General features: G+C 39.2%; 1 long non-coding RNA gene across 1 annotated transcript; it reads right to left on the bottom strand.

Annotated features, from left to right (window-relative positions):
- Positions 1-900: 900 nt before the first annotated feature.
- On the bottom strand, positions 901-1,700 carry LOC117141519. Its single transcript, XR_004459490.1, has 2 exons — positions 1,567-1,700; positions 901-1,474 (listed from the first exon to the last, which is right to left on the bottom strand). It is a non-coding gene; the product is annotated as an uncharacterized LOC117141519 (long non-coding RNA).
- Between the last annotated feature and the right edge of the window lie 16,842 nt (positions 1,701-18,542).

Raw genomic sequence — 18,542 nt, 5'->3', positions numbered from 1 at the left:
ATGGCGGCTGAATTATCTGTCATGTTGCTTAATTTTATTTCCTGATATTCTTTATTTCCTGAATCTTCTGGCAATTGCAACATTGCTGGTATTGTTAGATCGTTCAGATCTTCTTCTTTGATTTCTAGTTCCGAGTCAGAATCATTAAGTGATTCTGTTTCTACTTCACTTAGAGTCAGAGGGGAATTAAGAATTGTTGGTATCGATATGTTTAGATCGAACCTTTCTTTGATATTTATTAGATTACTTCTTAGTCTAATCAAAAATTTGGACGCTGTTGTCCACTGTTTTTTGTCTAATTTCCCTCTTTGGTCATGTAAACGGGATCTAGCCTGATTAAATGACTCTACCAGAATGCTTATATGCTTACTAGCAGTTTGTTTTTGGATTGTTCTATTCTGAGACAAACATTTATGTGACTTGTCAAATTTTTCTTTTATTTCATTTAAGATGGCTGTTAAATTTATTTGAGACATTTTTAAGCTTTTAAAAGATTTTTTTTTTTTTGATTGTATTATTATTATTATTTCATTATTGACCTCATTATAAAAAAATTAAATTGTTTCTAGGCCATTGGCCCTGCTATTATAGCGTTTCTTTAAACATTTATTGTGGAGTTTGTACACTTTTATGAGTGCATGTATTATCATTAATATAAAAATTGCTAACAAGAGTATTGTTATATAGCTTAGATTGTTTGACTCTATCTCCACTATGTTTATTACATTGGCAGTGGAATCCACTGTTTTTGTATCAATTGAGTCCATTTGGGGTTTTAAGATTTCTTCAGTTTTTTCGTAAATTTCTTCATTATATATTCTGTTTGTCACTATTGACATTTACGCTAAAAATGGTATTACTATTAGTATTTTTATTTTGGATTTTATTAGTTCTTTGTTGTTTTTTTTTTTTGATTATAAGCGGTGCCGGTGCTGGTTGTCGCACATCCTTCCTTCTGCTGGTTGATGTCCTTACAATGTTTGCAAGTGTACTTGCAATAGGCGCTCCATGGTGCCTCACAATCCAACGGGCATTGTTCCTTGTAAACTGGTATGCTGGCTCTGGGTTGTGGTGTTGCAGATTTAATTTTTGTATTATTTGTGGTTTTGATGAATGAGAGTTGGGCTTTGGGTTTTTATTGGCTCTTTTTTTAATTATATTTGTAAGAAATCAAGATCTGCTTGTAGTTTGCGAGCAGTTGACCAGGCTGGTGGTGGCGTATGAGAATATAATAGCCATTTTAGGTGAGCTATTCTCGTTTTTAACTGTTGCCGCACACCGCCGCGCTTGTTTCTCATTGCCTCACTCTACTCACTCAGAAATTTGCTTTCCATCCGTATCTCCAGTCCAGTCCAATACAATTTTTGATTTGATAGTGATTTTAGTAGTCCCTAATCCTTTGTAGTCCTTAGGCCATTTGTCCTTAGGCCTTACATCCTGGTCCTGTCACGGTCGCCATATAATATTGAAAATCCTTTGAATGTTTCTTTATGGAGCATAGCTCCGTTTTTTTTATAGTTAGACTCGTGTCAGTGGTAAAACTCGACTGATTCTTAAAGCTAATACAATATTCTTCTTAGGCTATGAATTGCGCCTTCGCTGCCTGGTGAAGTCGGTGGAGAAGCGGCTACTATATATGTTGAGCAAAAATGCTATGTGTGCACAGTATGTATACATCGGCATTTGGTTAGGGAATGCTGACCATGCATTTGTGCAGTGTGCTTCAGAAGCGGGCGATCATATGACGCTTCCACTTGAACATTACCATATTGTTTATGCTAGCACTGCCAATTCGTATGTAATTATGTTATTGATTTATGCAAGTATTCTCAGTACATTGTACCAAAGACACTAGAATAACAAGATGCGTAACGGCCATACATTCGTTTGGCACTATGCAGCCACTTTTTTGGTGAAGGCCAAATCTCTCTTTCCGCTCGCTCACGCTGAGAGCGTAAGAAATCTAAAAATAGAATTTGCTTGCTTGTGTGAGTAAAAACAAGAGACGAGAACGCGTATATGTGTGCGTGTTGTGCTAGAAGACGATTTTCGGGCCGAAATCAATTCTGATCGAAGAAACGAATTTACATATTTGGAGTTGTGGCCAATTTCGTAGCAATATGATGAAATAAAATAAAAATTCCCTGACTATTATAATTTTAAAGTTTTTTAAATTCGTTTGTTAAAATCGCCGCTCGAATTAGCTACCGTTTACATATTTTTATTTTATTTTTATTTTATTTATATTATGTTATGTTAATTAATTATTTGTAATATATGTAATATTCGGTACCTAGGGAACACCATAACAATTGTATCAATTAGGCCTTCGAGTCGACTTGAAATATTTTAATGTATAACATTAAAACATTTCCATGTTCCCCAATTAAGTTATTTTTCTAACTATTGTTTTTTTTTTTTATATATTTTGCGTCCAGTTTTCAGTCGCCAATTATTTAAATATAGCTTATTTTTTTATTTATGAGATAGAATGCTGAGCTTAGCTTGCTTTTTTGTTTATCAGCTATCATCACAGTCCACTTGCAATGCTTAAAAAGCAAAACTTTTATAAGTTTGTTTAACAAATCTGTTCTATGTGCATAACATTCATTATTTTCATAAAACCATAATGAGAAGGCACTACTTTCATTTGTGCACTTAATGCATTGCTCAACAGTACATTTTTTTATACACATATGTTTTTTATTATTTTTAAAAATATTTTCGAAAACTTTAATGTGTATTTTGCAAATATTAAAAAATAAATCAGATGGTGCCTTTAATTTCCCGAAGTCCGAGTCTATTGAGTAGATTTTCTCATGTATGAAAAGCTCTGATAGAGCTGTTAAATGCTCGGTTTCTTTTAAAATTACCGATCTGCATTTATCGTAACTGGATCCTTTAGCAATATCTCCAACAAAATATCTACTGGAAGTTAATTCAATGGGTATATCATTGCACAAAAAGTTATCTATATTTTGGTCAAAGTACCTCTCATTGTCTTGCAGAATTTTGGAAAATGATACAGAGTATTCTTGTTGCTGTATTTCTTTTTTTTCAATGAAAGGCTGATATATTATCGAATCGAACTCTATTGGCAACATAACATCATCATCTGATTCGCATTTCGACTTTTGTGAAAATTTAAAAATGTGTAGAGATATGAACTTGGCAATTATTATATTAAATTCGTTAACTGAAGGATTTCTGCAGTTACCACCTTTTGCTCGAACGCACGCAATTATATTTTCAAGGGGATCCGGGTTAACTCTACTAGTTAAAAAGAAAAAGTGGTCTGCGTGATCCTTAAAGAGATCTTCGACGAGTCCAAATATAGCTTCAGTAGTTTGGATCAAGCCATCAACACAATATATTTTATTCCCGTGATATTTAACGCTTTTTAGGTATTCCTGCATTTCCTTTAGTTTATTCCAAACTGCATTGTTAACTTGAAGCGCGCATTTCATGGGGTTTTTATCAGTTAATACTCTGCTATTCAGGCAATCAAAGTAATCATTAACCTTTTGGACAAATGCAGCCGTAGAAGCTGCAACTTCGGAACTATTTCGATGTAATTGCTTGTTTTGGTTACAAGTCTTAATTGCCGCTGCAACAGTGTGGCTAAGTGTCTGAGTTGCCAAACATACGCGCATTAGCTCAAATCTAGTTGGATTAACGTGGCTCCTTGTTAATTTAGTCATTCTCGTTACTGATCCATGATCTAATTCGTAAACCTCTCGAATGACATCAAAATCAACTAGTCCGTCAGGGGTTTCAAAATTAGCTTTCAGAAAATTATTCCTTATAGACTTGAAAAGATGCGGAATGTCATAAAACATATAATATTTTTTATTATTTAAGGTAAAGTAAGGTTTCTCATTGGTGACTTCAAGTAGTGAGGTACATTTTCTATTGTTACCTCCTTGATCGCACACAACACCCCTTACTTTGAAACCAATTTTTTCAATGTTGTTGATAATAATGTTTTTATAAATAAGACTTTTTAAGCAATCGCCTTTTATATTCGTTTCGGCCACGAAAAAGTTTATTATAAATTTCCATTTTTTTAAAATACCCCTAACAACAAATACGCAAATATGGCTTCCGATTTTATTAGATCGATCAAGTAAATGCTCTATTCCATCTATAATATCAACTGACACATTGTAAGCTCGGTTTTTTTAATTGCTACTTCATCACAAGTCAATATGCACTCTTTATCAGATGCATTCATTTCTTTAATAGATTCTTTAAGGGCTGAGTACAAACATTCGTTGTCTCCGGGCTGTAATTTGTTGATGCTGTTCCACTTTTGCAAAGATGATGGACTTGGAAAATTTAATTTTAGCGAGTCTCTTAAAAACGTATATGTCGATGTGGACCTGTAATATATGCTCTGAGCAAACAATTTTTCGCAATAATTCCATCTTGTATTTGTGCCCTTTTTTTCCTTAATAAGCATTTTCGCCAATATTTTTTCATTTCCCGTTAAATTTATTTTTTCTATTTCAGAATATATGTTTTTCTTGGACTTGGATTCAAACCTAACTAATTTTCGTTTTAGATTTGAGTTTTCTTTCCTCAAATTTTTAATTAGAGCTTGTCTCTCACCTGACAATTTTTTAAAAGCGAAATATTTTTTTTGAAACACTTTTAAAGTTTTCGCATTTTTATGGCACTGCCGACAAACTTCAACGGGGGACTGTGGCGGTGTCTTTTTCGTGGAGGCGATCCTACAGCATTTAAATTAATATAGTCATTATTGCAGCTTTTAAATTTTATAAGATTGCGATCTGGAATTGTCCCTTTCTTCAAATATTTAACCCCAGTATCATCTGGGGAGAAATGATCTTGGCATAAAAACAGTGATGAAGAAGATCGCCATAAAATCTTCTGTAAATTGGCATTTGTCCGCCCATCTTATTAACATTGTTGGATCCCTTTCAGGAAATCTAAACAATTTAAGAGCGGGGAAATCGCGCCTAGATTTCCGACAGTGGGATAAGCTGCACTTGTTCCCACTTATGAATCTTCTTTTTTTCTTGGCCATATCCATAAGGTCATTCAAATGGGCCATTTAAATGTTTTTTTCACTTACAATTTATAAATAAAACCTTTGTCGAAAAGCAGCAGCACGTTGTATAAGCGCGAAAAATTACGAAAATACGTAAACACTATTCACTATTCACTATTTATCGCAATTACTATTTGCGCTTATATTTCCATACTTCACTAATGCAACAAAACGATTTTAGTTGAATATAAACTCGATTATATGCGAAAACATCAAAAAATCAAGGAGCTCTGCGTATAGTCAACTTTAAGCAAACGGGCTAAGATAAATTAAAAGGAAAAACAAAAAATTTGGCGCGCTATTCTTTCTACCCAAAAGTGCGCGCTTTTTAAAAATATCAAATTGGAATATACCAAAAAAAAAATCAAGCTGAATATAATGCGCATCTTAAATAATAAAAATGGTTCATTTACATACATCATATTAAGTCAAATGACTTAATAAGTATACTAAATAATTAAAGCAAATACAAAGGAAATTATTATAACTACTGTAATTTGAAACATAAATTTCCCAAAAAGAAGACATAACATTGAGAAATAAATATTTCATAATAATAATAATTATTTTTTAATTTCATAAAAAAAAATAATTTTATTAATAAATAATAAAAATAATAATATTTCATAATAATATTTCATAAAAAATAATAATACGTAGTAGAAAATAAAAATTAATAAAATAAATAAAAATATGAAAACAGTTCGTTGCAAAAGTCATATCGTCAGGCACGAAGTGCGGACACAAGCACTCAACAATCATTGCCTTATTAATTTTTCTCACGCCGCAAGCTGAATACCCAAATGACAAGTATTCTAATATAAAGTCATTTTCGAAATTTATTTTGTGATGTACATAGATTCGGCTATTACTATTTCTAAGCTTTATTTAAATATTAATAACGTTAAGGCAATGCAAAACAAGAATTTTTCGCATGGTGCCAATTGATAAAAAATAATATAGATTTAAAGTCAACGGACTACTAAGGTGAAGGGCATATTTTGTCAAATTTACAATACATGAGCTTACGTTTGCACACATACAGTTGTATGCTATCACTGTATGCGTAGAAAAGAGCTGTTTGCTGTAGCGCTCTCCGCTCTTTCTCTCTCGAACAAAAACTGGAGAGAGCCTGGAGCCACCTCTAGAGCCACGGCCAAAAAATCGAGTGCCAAAAATTTGTATGGCCGTTACGCATCTTGTTATTCTAGTGTCTTTGATTGTACTCTATGTCAACACTCCCTGAATGCACCCATGGGCTTTTAAAGTCGTACTTGCACAATAAAGTGTTTTCAGTTAGATGCGGCACTGTTACGTCTGAGGACCACATCATAGAAGCTGGGGTTCCTCAAGGCAGCGTACTTGGCCCAACACTATATCTACAATATACAGCCGATATACCAACATCGAGGCAGCTAACAATATCTCCATTTGCCGATGACACTGCAAGCCGCTCTTAATGTCCATGGCAAGCTACTGCCCAACTTGCTCTCTATCTGGCACATATAGAGAAATGGCTTTCTGACTAGCGAATAAAAGTCAATGAACAGAAAAATAAAAATTTACGTATCTAGGTATTCATCTTGACAGATGACAGCCCATCCGAACAGGCTTGCGACTTAACAAGGCTATCTAGCCGAACCCGACTTCGTCGTAATGATATGCCAACCCAACGATAATTATTAGGGCCACACGAACTCATATCAGTTTCAATAGTGACTGTTAGTTGAGTAATTTTTATGATTTGCAAACTTATTGGTCTCATAATGAGAAGCTTCAATAAACAAAGCATAAAAAAAAATTTTGGCGTGAAAGCCCGTTAGCATTCCAGATGGCGATTGTTAGGTGTTCATTTGTCAAGTTTTGATAATAAAAGCGTGAAAATGTTCATCATAATTGTCATTTGGGCTATTTATTTATTTTTTTATTGTGATAGATAGAATAGTTTACAAAACTATACTAACTTAGATAGTATAGCATTGGCTACGGGGCTTACATCTATATTTATTTACAATGTTATTATATTTTAATTTTGTTAATATCTAATTTGCTAACTAATTGCTGGCTTGTTATGTACAATTGCCTGTTTTGTTTTTAACTTTTGTGGTATAATTTGGTTTTTTTGAGGAAAAGTATGAGTTTTTGTATGTTATCTGGATTGGGTTTGCTAAGAAGGTCTAGAGGGTTGGTGTTGTTAAATGTCTTGTTTGGCTTGTAGGAGGGATGGGCATGAGTTTAATATGTGGCTTATTGAAATATCACCTTGGCAAAACGAACATGTTGGTATTTAATTGGGATTTAGGTAGTGTGGGTGGGTTATGTTTGTGTGTCCTAGTCGAAGTCGTATTATTTTTATTTGGTCGAGTCTGGTCCAATTTGAGTGAGATTGTTTGAGGTAATCGCATGTGTGTGAGGTGTTCGTGTTAATAGATTGGTACCACGGACTGCAGTTAATTATGTTTTCTTTCTTTTTTGTCGCAAGGTTGACTTTAAGCTGTTTTTTTATATCTGTGGTATTTATGTTTGGGGTGAGGATAAGTGGCATATTGCTAGCTGATTTTGCAGCTTGATCGGCTAGTTAATTTCCTTTTATTTCTGAATGGCCAGGAATCCACATTATTTTAATTTTGGGTGCATGTTGCGTTATTAGCGATCGTATTCTGCTTGGGTAAAAGTTGCTATTATTTGTGTTTTGGATTGAATCTATTGCTGATAGGGAGTCGAAACAGATATAAATTTGCCTCTTCGGTTTTTATTAAGTTCTATTGCTTCTATGATGGCGATTGTTTCGGAGGTGAGGACGGATGAATATGGAGGCAGTATTCCGTATTTCAAGATGTCTGTCTCCGTTGTAATGGCGAATGATATTGTGTAATTAATTTTTGAACCGTCAGTGAATATGAAATGATGTGTTTTAAGGTTATTCTTTGTATGTTCGTATTATTTTCAGTATTGATATGGAGATGTTTGTTCTATCTTATGGATTCTGAGTGATGTGTCTATTATATTGGGGAGGGTCCATGATGGCCTGTATTTATAGAGTTTTACTGGTTTGTAGGGTAGGTTAAGTTCTAGGCTAAGCTTGATGGTTCGGTCTATTATTGGTGTTTTTTTTCTTTTTAGTTTTTGTATGCTTAACGAACTTGAATTTAATTTCTTTGTGTAGGGATTTGATGTTGGATAATTTATTGAATGCTATGAGGAATAGTATCACGGATATGGGTGAACCTTGGGGGATTCCGTTGAATAGGGGTAATGGGTTTGATGTATGCGGACCGACGCGGACAGTTATTTTCCTGTGACTCATGAAGTTTTTAAAGTACTTCATTATTTTGGGGCCCGTTTTCCATTCCTGCTATTGCTGGATTATGGAGTGCACACCTACTCGATCAAAGGCTCTTGAAAAATCAAGAGTGACGAGGGAGGTGTGCATTTTTGACTTCGTTATGAGATAGTCTACATAGAGTAGACAGTCCGAAGTCAATTTGCCTTTTTTAAATCCGAATTGGTTGTCGTTAATTAGATTGTTGTATGTCACTAGCCACCAGAGTCTCTTCGCTATTATTTTATCAAGTGTTTTTGCTATACAGCAGTGAGAGAGAGATGGGTCGGTATGAGGAAGTTTTCGTTTTGTCGGTGTTTGGCTTGAGGATTGGGATGATTAGGCTTGTTTTCTAGGCATGTGGTATGTGGCTATTGAATATTTCATTACTTTTGTTATTCTGTTTTTTGTTGTGTGGGAGCTATTTTTGATCCTTTTAATGTTTGTAGGGCTGAGCTCAGTTCTAGATAAGTTATGTTTTCTTCTATGGTTTGGGCTAGTTGGGAGGGTTATTTATTATTATTATTAAGTGGTTTTCTATGTGTACTGCGACCCATTCTGATCTATTGTACTACTCCTTCATGTCTCAAAGATCTCCCTGAAGTCCAAGTCCTGGCTAGGTTGTCCACTATCTGCCCATTGATTCGTGGTATTTTAACCTGGGGCCTACAAACCCCATCCCAATTCCCTCGTCGGTGAGGGATCCGTCTGTATACCACCTTATTTTCTGTGGTTTCATAGGGTGTACTTTCCCCAGGGTTGTCCAACTGGTTTTATTACTGAGATGAGTGCTGAAGTTCTGAGCGAACCTGTGCTCAGCTGGCATCTCATCCCTTGGTTGCATCAGCAAAGGGATATCCATTTTTAGGCTTTCAGCATCATTTCTTGTAAGGTTGCAGTCATTTCCTGGTCCTTCAATTCTTATTAGGGTGGCTTTCCGTTTCATTTCAATGACGATATGAGGCGGCGTTACCTCCATTTGTACTTCTAGGGCTGCAGTGGGACAGGTGCGCATTGCTCCTGTCATGCATTTGCAGGCCATGAATCTTTGCAGCTTATGAAGTTTCACCTTAGTGGTGCTAAGGCGTGCTCTATCACCTAAGGCTATTACTCCATAAGTTAGTATGGGTCTGACTACCATGAGGTACAGCCATCTTATTATGCGTGGTGAGGTTCCCCACGATTTTCCAGCAATTTTCCTACACGTGAAAACTGCTCTGGTGCACTTATCAATTGTGTTATCGACATGAGTTTTGAAGCTAAGTTTATAGTCGAGGGTTATCCCAAGATACTTAACTTCTTTGCTGGCCTCTATGCGACATTCTGACAGGAATTCATTCGACATTCATGAGAGATATTGTCGAATGCACCCTGTATGTCTAAGAAGGCACATAGCGCCACTTCCTTATGAGTAAGTGAATCCTCAATAAGCCTTTTCAGGTGCCCTGTAGGCATGCTGCGTCCGTTGGAGCGGATGCTCTACAAGCAGAGTGCTTCTAATGCTAACATCCAGTAGCTTTTCCAACGGTTTTAGCCAAAACTGACATCGAAGTCTGAACGACTTCGGATCAGTGATGTCTTTCTTTCCAGCTTTTGGAATGAAGACCACTTTTGCTATACTCTAGGCAGTAGGTGTGTGTCCTAAAGCTAAACTGCTGATCAGTATTTTCCTGATCGGCACTGCGAGCTGATTTAGCGCTAGTTGTAGCAGGATTGGCTTAATGCCATCTGGTCCAGGAGATTTGTAGGGCTGGAATGTACCAATTGCCCATCTTAATCTAATGATGGCCTGTATTTATGGAGTTTTACTGGTTTGTAGGGTAGGTTAAGTTCTAGGCTAAGCTTGATGGTTCGGTCTATTATTGGTGTTTTTTTCTTTTTAGTTTTTGTATGCTTAACGAACTTGAATTTAATTTCTTTGTGTAGGGATTTGATGTTGGATAATTTATTGAATGCTATGAGGAATAGTATCACGGATATGGGTGAACCTTGGGGGATTCCGTTGAATAGGGGTAATGGGTTTGATGTATGCGGACCGACGCGGACAGTTATTTTCCTGTGACTCATGAAGTTTTTAAAGTACTTCATTATTTTGGGGCCCGTTTTCCATTCCTGCTATTGCTGGATTATGGAGTGCACACCTACTCGATCAAAGGCTCTTGAAAAATCAAGAGTGACGAGGGAGGTGTGCATTTTTGACTTCGTTATGAGATAGTCTACATAGAGTAGACAGTCCGAAGTCAATTTGCCTTTTTTAAATCCGAATTGGTTGTCGTTAATTAGATTGTTGTATGTCACTAGCCACCAGAGTCTCTTCGCTATTATTTTATCAAGTGTTTTTGCTATACAGCAGTGAGAGAGACATGGGTTGGTATGAGGAAGTTTTCGTTTTGTCGGTGTTTGGCTTGAGGATTGGGATGATTAGGCTTGTTTTCTAGGCATGTGGTATGTGGCTATTGAATATTTCATTACTTTTGTTATTCTGTTTTTTGTTGTGTGGGAGCTATTTTTGATCCTTTTAATGTTTGTAGGGCTGAGCTAAGTTCTAGATAAGTTATGTTTTCTTCTATGGTTTGGGCTAGTTGGGAGGGTTATTTATTATTATTATTAAGTGGTTTTCTATGTGTACTGCGACCCATTCTGATCTATTGTACTACTCCTTCATGTCTCAAAGATCTCCCTGAAGTCCAAGTCCTGGCTAGGTTGTCCACTATCTGCCCATTGATTCGTGGTATTTTAACCTGGGGCCTACAAACCCCATCCCAATTCCCTCGTCGGTGAGGGATCCGTCTGTATACCACCTTATTTTCTGTGGTTTCATAGGGTGTACTTTCCCCAGGGTTGTCCAACTGGTTTTATTACTGAGATGAGTGCTGAAGTTCTGAGCGAACCTGTGCTCAGCTGGCATCTCATCCCTTGGTTGCATCAGCAAAGGGATATCCATTTTTAGGCTTTCAGCATCATTTCTTGTAAGGTTGCAGTCATTTCCTGGTCCTTCAATTCTTATTAGGGTGGCTTTCCGTTTCATTTCAATGACGATATGGGGCGGCGTTACCTCCATTTGTACTTCTAGGGCTGCAGTGGGACAGGTGCGCATTGCTCCTGTCATGCATTTGCAGGCCATGAATCTTTGCAGCTTATGAAGTTTCACCTTAGTGGTGCTAAGGCGTGCTCTATCACCTAAGGCTATTACTCCATAAGTTAGTATGGGTCTGACTACCATGAGGTACAGCCATCTTATTATGCGTGGTGAGGTTCCCCACGATTTTCCAGCAATTTTCCTACACGTGAAAACTGCTCTGGTGCACTTATCAATTGTGTTATCGACATGAGTTTTGAAGCTAAGTTTATAGTCGAGGGTTATCCCAAGATACTTAACTTCTTTGCTGGCCTCTATGCGACATTCTGACAGGAATTCATTCGACATTCATGAGAGATATTGTCGAATGCACCCTGTATGTCTAAGAAGGCACATAGCGCCACTTCCTTATGAGTAAGTGAATCCTCAATAAGCCTTTTCAGGTGCCCTGTAGGCATGCTGCGTCCGTTGGAGCGGATGCTCTACAAGCAGAGTGCTTCTAATGCTAACATCCAGTAGCTTTTCCAACGGTTTTAGCCAAAGCTGACATCGAAGTCTGAACGACTTCGGATCAGTGATGTCTTTCTTTCCAGCTTTTGGAATGAAGACCACTTTTGCTATACTCTAGGCAGTAGGTATGTGTCCTAAAGCTAAACTGCTGATCAGTATTTTCCTGATCGGCACTGCGAGCTGATTTAGCGCTAGTTGTAGCAGGATTGGCTTAATGCCATCTGGTCCAGGAGATTTGTAGGGCTGGAATGTACCAATTGCCCATCTTAATCTCTCCGTTTTGAGATTGATTTTGATTTGATTATTGATTTTGCTTTGGCCCAATCAGTAGCACACGGTCTACTTTGAGCCGTTACCGGGGTATTCCCATCCGTTTGAAGCGTGCTTCCCGGAAAGTGAGTTGCCAGTAGTAGCTCAAGTTTCTCCTTATTTCCTATAGTATAGGAGTTATCCTCCGTATGTAGTGCCTGATTTGATTCTGGCACTTCTTTGGAGATTTCTCTGTGAAGTCTTGCGCCTTCACATGTTTTTACTATTGCCTCACAGAAGGTTCTATAATTCCTTCGTTTGGCTTTCCTGATCTCATGGTTATACACAGTCAGTTTATTCCGGTAGGCATCCCAGTTCCCTTCTCTTTTTGCTTTGTTAAAGAGACGCCTGGTCGCTTTCCGTAACTTCTCCAATTGGTCGTTCCACCATGGAACATTTTTTTCCCTCTTGGCTCGACCAAGGGAGCAGTTTTCTCTAAACGCGTTAGTAAGACACGAGTTAATATCTTTTACGACGGCCTCCAGTTCTAGAGCGGTACGGAGTTTCCCGGTTACCCCAGAAGCTGGATTCCGCAGTAAGGAGGCATTGAACCCTTCCCAGTTCGTATTCCTGGGATTGCGCCTACGCTCGCTGCATTCTAGATTTAGCCCTATGTTAAAACGAATAATTCTGTGATCTGACATTGACTCCTCAGGAGATACGTGCCAGTCGCTTATATGCGAAGCCACTGATCTGCTGGAAAGTGTGATGTCCAGAACCTCAGATCTTACCCTGGTAACAAATGTCGGAACATTTAGGATTTCTAGATTGTTATTCAAGAAAAATTCTAAGAGTGACTCACCTCTTTGATTTACGTCGCTGCTGCCCCATATCACGTGATGTGCATTTGCATCACATCCGATGATGATGGGTGAGTGTATCCTCTTGCAGTATTTTGCCAGTGCAGTGATTTCGGGCGGTGGGCAAAGTATACCGATGCCACCACAGTCTTCTTGGCTGCTCCCACATCTTCTACCACGATCGGTATACAGTCCCGCGTGAGAAATTCTGTAAGTATATAATAATTAATACTTCTACATGCCAGGATACAGGCTCTAGGGCTAGAGGCCCGTTGATCCCAAATTACCTTGGCGTTCTTCACGTACAGTCCTTTTATTCCCTGGTTATACCAGGGTTCCTGTACCAGGGCTAGCCCAAGATGTTGTTTGGTGAACATCCTTGCCAGCGCAGCCGAGGTCGCCTTGGCGCGATGGATGTTCACCTGAGCTATCCCTGTACTTCCGACCATTTGATGATCGGCTCCATCGTCGGCGTTGCTGATCTGGAGATACCCAGATCACCATCCACCGGTATCGCTTCTTCCTTACTCAGCAGGTCTAGTTCCATGCCTAGCTTCTGAGAGGATAACGGGGTCTGATCCCCCATCTCGATGATGGTCGCATCAAGATCCTCATCATCCGCCAGATCCTCGCTGGATTCGGAGAGCTTATTGGGCTTCTCCTTCTCCGCGGAGACTGGTGGATTTCGAGGAGTCTCGACCTGTCTTGGGCAGGATTTTATCGTTTTAGCCTTATTTAGACCACAAACTGAACCTGAAGCTCAGCTTGTGGTCATTAGAAATAATCGTGGCGCATGAGTTGTCATCAATGCCACTGAGGCTGGGGACTGCTGATTGCAGCCACTCAGCAGTGGTTGCGTTGCGGCAGTCCACTATCAGGTGGTCCACCCTTAAGTGGATTCCTCCAAACTTGATTGGAGAATCCCAACCGGAGAGGACTATTTCCTCCAGTAGTGAGTCCTCGAGCTGTGAGAGGTTCTCACTGCTGAGGACGACTTTGGGGTACCCCTCTGGTACGAGCGCAACTTTCATGGCCCAAGTTACGGCCGCATATGATGGCTTGCGTATTTCAGTTGCCGTTGCAGCCCTTGAGGAACTTGGGCCATCGAAGGGAGCAGTCAGTGGCCTGCTCTTCTCCGCCTTCTGCCTCTGAGGCGTTTCCGTCGGAGGCGTCAGGGTGGTGTTTGCCCGCTTCGAAGCAGAGTTGGGCCTGTGCTCTAGCGGATGCGTTGTCTTGGCCAGAGACAAAGCTTCTGCGGGTGACTTGCCCCTTACGGTTAGGGTCATCCCGGGCCCCAGGCTGACCAAGTTGCGGTAATAGGTTTTTAGCCTGTCCCGCTTAGCCGGCTTGGACCACATTCGAGTGACTCGGTGTGGCTGCCCGATACTTCCCTCCCGCAACTGGGCGAGCTTGTGCCGTTGGCGCACTCCGTTTAGGAGCATTTTTTGGTGTTACCACCGAAGTAGGCCGCTCTCCGTCAAGGAGACGGTCCTCGTAATGTCTTGCGAAATTTCCCGTAGTCAAGGCCTGCGGTATTCTAAAATTATTTGGTCTATTGCTCATAGTACCCACGAGTTGCAGAGAAATAAAAGGTCCGCCCGGGCAGAGATCCGCAGTACCCGGGTAAGGCTAACTAGACCGGGCGGACGCCACTTGCCCGGACTCTCTGTTATCGACTGGGCTAGTTATTACACGGGCCCCTAGCCTGGCAAACTTTCGGCACGGGTCGAATGACACCTTAGTCCGGCCCGGAGGTGTGGAAATTTTTGAGAGTTACCAGCTCCAGCCCAACTACGATTAGCCAGCACTCTTAGCAGAGACATGACCTAGAGCCTGTTTCCAGCCGCCCTTGCGTGGAGAGTGTAGATGCACTTCCAGTAGTGTGTCACAATTACGGCGCGTACCACCGATGGTGGCGCGTTGATCCCCTTGTGATACCTACTGGCGTGGCGGCCGGGGAGGGGTATAGTGATGTAGGTTATTTCTATATTTATTGTTCCGGAACTCCTCTGAAAAGTTCCAGTCGCCGGAGAGTTCAGAAAAGTGTTGTGCGAATATGTTAGCAATTTCGTTGCTAGCCAATGTAGTCTCATTGTTTTCTGGGTTTGTGATGGCATGAATTTGTTTTACTGGGTTCCGCAGAAGCGTCTTATATTGGCCCATATTTTGGATGAGGGAGTAGTGGGATGAATGGTTGAGGTGAAAGAGCTGGAAGCTTCTTTTTTCCTCTTTTTTAGTTCGTATCTAAATATTGCGTTTTTGCGTCTAAAGTCTAGAATGTTGTCAACAGTAAATGTGCGGTTTAATTTTTTCCAGGCAAGTTGTTTTTCTTTACGTAATTGGTCGAGGTGTTTATTCCACCATGGAACCCTGTATGGATGTATGTTAGGTGAGGTTTGTGGGATGGAGAGGTTTGCGCTATAAAGAATAATTCTATTGATTAGAGCGGCTTCTTTGTTTACGTTGTGGGAGGGGGGGTATTCCTTGTTAGTTTGGTGGGTAAGTGCGTTGAAGTGAATGAAGGAATGTTGTTGGTGTCAGAGTTAGAGTTGGGGTTTTGCCGTTTCATTATTTTTTTAACTTCAGTTACTTTTTGTGGTTTTAGTTCTTGTAGAATTGTGTCTTCGTCGATGTGTCTAAGGTCGTTACAGTAAATAACTCCCTTAGAGAAGTTTAATATTTTATGTTCACTTGTTGTTACATCCATATCTGCAATTTTTGTTAATTTTAGGAGTTTTCTGGCTTGTAATTCGTTTTAGGTTTTTATTAACAGGTTGCCGTCTCTTGTACGTTTGCATCCCTCAACTTCTCCTCCACAGGCAAAGTCCACCGATTTTTTTATGATGAATGGTGAAGTTCATTCGAAAGAGTTGTTGTCATTTCTTTTAATAATTATAAATTTAGGTTCGCCTAATTGGGATTGGTATGTTTTTGAAGTAATTTTGTAAATGTTTGGTGGGTCTGTCGTGATTGTTGGTTCAGGGCTTGAGCCCGGGTTAGCGGTATTGTTGTTTTTGTTGTTGAGTTTTTTATTTTCTCTTTGTGTTTGATATTTGTTTAGCACGTTGTTGGTGATAAGGGTTTTGGGCTTACGCGAAGCGAGGCTTTAAACTGAGTGGCACGACTTATCTCTTTGGAGGTTGAAGTGGTACTGTGATTTGGGGTATTAATTGTTTCATCACTAATATAAGTTTGTCAAAATCATTTTGTGCAGTTTGGCTTAATTAAGTTGAAGCAGGCTGTATATCAGGTACAATAGTAGGTTGAATTGTTGAGTTGGTTTGTTTTTTAGTTAGTTGGTTTAGTTACTTGATTTTTTTAAGACTTCGGCATAGGATATAGCTGGCGTTTTAAAGCTTACTACGTTATTTGTTGCGTTGTATTGTGTCGTTTGATGAGTTGTTTCTGTTATAGGTATTTCTTTTTTCTGAAGAGTTGGGTATTTTTGAATTTGTAGTGCTGTGTACACCATACAACCTTTATAGTTTGCAGTGTGGTTTTCACAGCATAGTGATTTAATGCTTGTTCTCTCCGATCTTGTGTTAATAGTACAGGATGATGAGCTGTGTTTTCCAGCGCACTTTACACAAGTAGAGTCTTTGGTGCTGTAATTTTTTGTCCATATTTTTGGCGGTTTGTACATTGAGGAAGTGTTCAAAGATTACTTTGAAGTTGATGGTCAATTTTATAAATGTCTTTATTATTGTCTTTCCTTTTGACTTCAATAGAGAATAGAGGCAATGGTTGTTTGGAGTCGTCTGGATGTTGTGTAAATTTATAACTTCATGCCCTTGCTGAGCTAGTTCATTGATAATATCGTCATTGTCGTCATTGTAGCATGATGGACGTTACGAAGATTAACTTAAACCCTCTCTGGTCTTTTGGTCTGATGGTGTAGTATTTGGTCGATTTATCTTTTAATAGTCTTAATATGTTGTGATAGTGAGTAGTTTCTAGTGGCTGTATTTTTATTTCATTAGTTGACAGTGCTTTTAGTACATATCGTGTTTCTTCCAATGAATTTAAAGCAGTAATCAGCAATCCGTTCTTGTGTGTCGTCCGTGGATTCTTGTATTGCGTCGACCGGCCTCTTATCGATGACCGAATGGATTGATTTGTTATACCTGGTAGTGGCTAACAAGATTATCTCCACAGTATCATTTATGCCCTTGTCAATTTTCAGGCACCTGGCGAGCTCTAGTAGAGTGCTGTGAAAACGTTCCACATGCCCGTTTGAGACACTGTGAAGGGGTGGCGCATTCGTGATGCTGACGCCAAAATGGTTGTCTAGCATGGCCGTGATAGTGTGCGATTTTAACGATGGGTCGTTGTCGCAGTAAATACCCTTGACCTTTGGGAAGAAATTCATGACCTGTAACATGGCCGGTTTCAAATCCTCAATTGTTCTTGACAGCACATGCTGTACGACGGCGAATTTCGAAAATTTGTCAATGCAAGTATATGTAAGCGCTCGGTTAAACTTTACCGTGCTCAATGTTAGTGCTACTACGAAATTATTTAAATCGTTGTAAGTTCCAGTTCGCACAGGATCCGAAACAGTTTTATAATTTCGTTAACACTAAGCAAAAAACAAGTTCCTACCCAACCTCGCTATTTTTTGAAAACACTACGGTAACATCGGAACAGCCATATGCCGTATCTAAGTCGAATCTAATATTCTGCCCCACTCTTCAGCGAGTTAAACCGGTCTATTCGGCAGGTCCCGATGGAATCCCTGGCTGTGTGCTCAACAACCACTAACCTCTTGGAGCTAACTTCTTTCGTAATACTGCCCTTTAAAAATAATCTTCAAACAGATGTCATCTAAACTGACTTTAGTAAAGCATTACCTTCTAGTAAGGAAACTTGATCTATTAGGTTTCCCTGTTGACCTTCTAAATTGGATTTTAAGCTATCTGAATGGCAGGACGCAAAAAGTCCTCTTTAAAAATTCTCTGTCTTGTATTCTCCGAGTCACATCTGGTGTCCCACAAGGGAAACACCTTGGTCCGCTTATTTTTACCTTATTCATTAACGACCTCCCCTTAGTAATAAAACCTTCGCGTGTTCTTATGTACGCAGGCGATGTTAAATTATGCCTTCAGCACAAGGACAGTTCGCGCCATTTAGACTTACAATCCGATCTAGACAGCTTTCAAATATGGTGCCGTGATAACATATTAAGCTTAAATGGCTCCAAGTATAAAGTTATGACCCTCTGTCGTGTCAACCCAGTACGCACGACTTACACTCTAAGTGGGTGCCCTTTGGACAGAATAACATGGGTTGATGTTCTTCTGGACCCTAAACTAAAATTTTCTGACCATATTTCGTCTATTGTCAATAAGGCCAGGGGTGTGTTTGGTTTTATAAAAAGGTGGTCTAAGGAATTTGATGATCCTTACATGACTATAAATTTATTTCGTTACTCCGTCCGATTCTTGAGTA

This window comes from Drosophila mauritiana, chromosome 2L (genome assembly GCF_004382145.1).
Source record: "Drosophila mauritiana strain mau12 chromosome 2L, ASM438214v1, whole genome shotgun sequence".
In the NCBI taxonomy this organism is placed as follows: domain Eukaryota; kingdom Metazoa; phylum Arthropoda; class Insecta; order Diptera; family Drosophilidae; genus Drosophila; species Drosophila mauritiana.
Note: the sequence above shows the minus strand (reverse complement) of the source record. Positions and strands in the feature narration are given on the sequence as shown.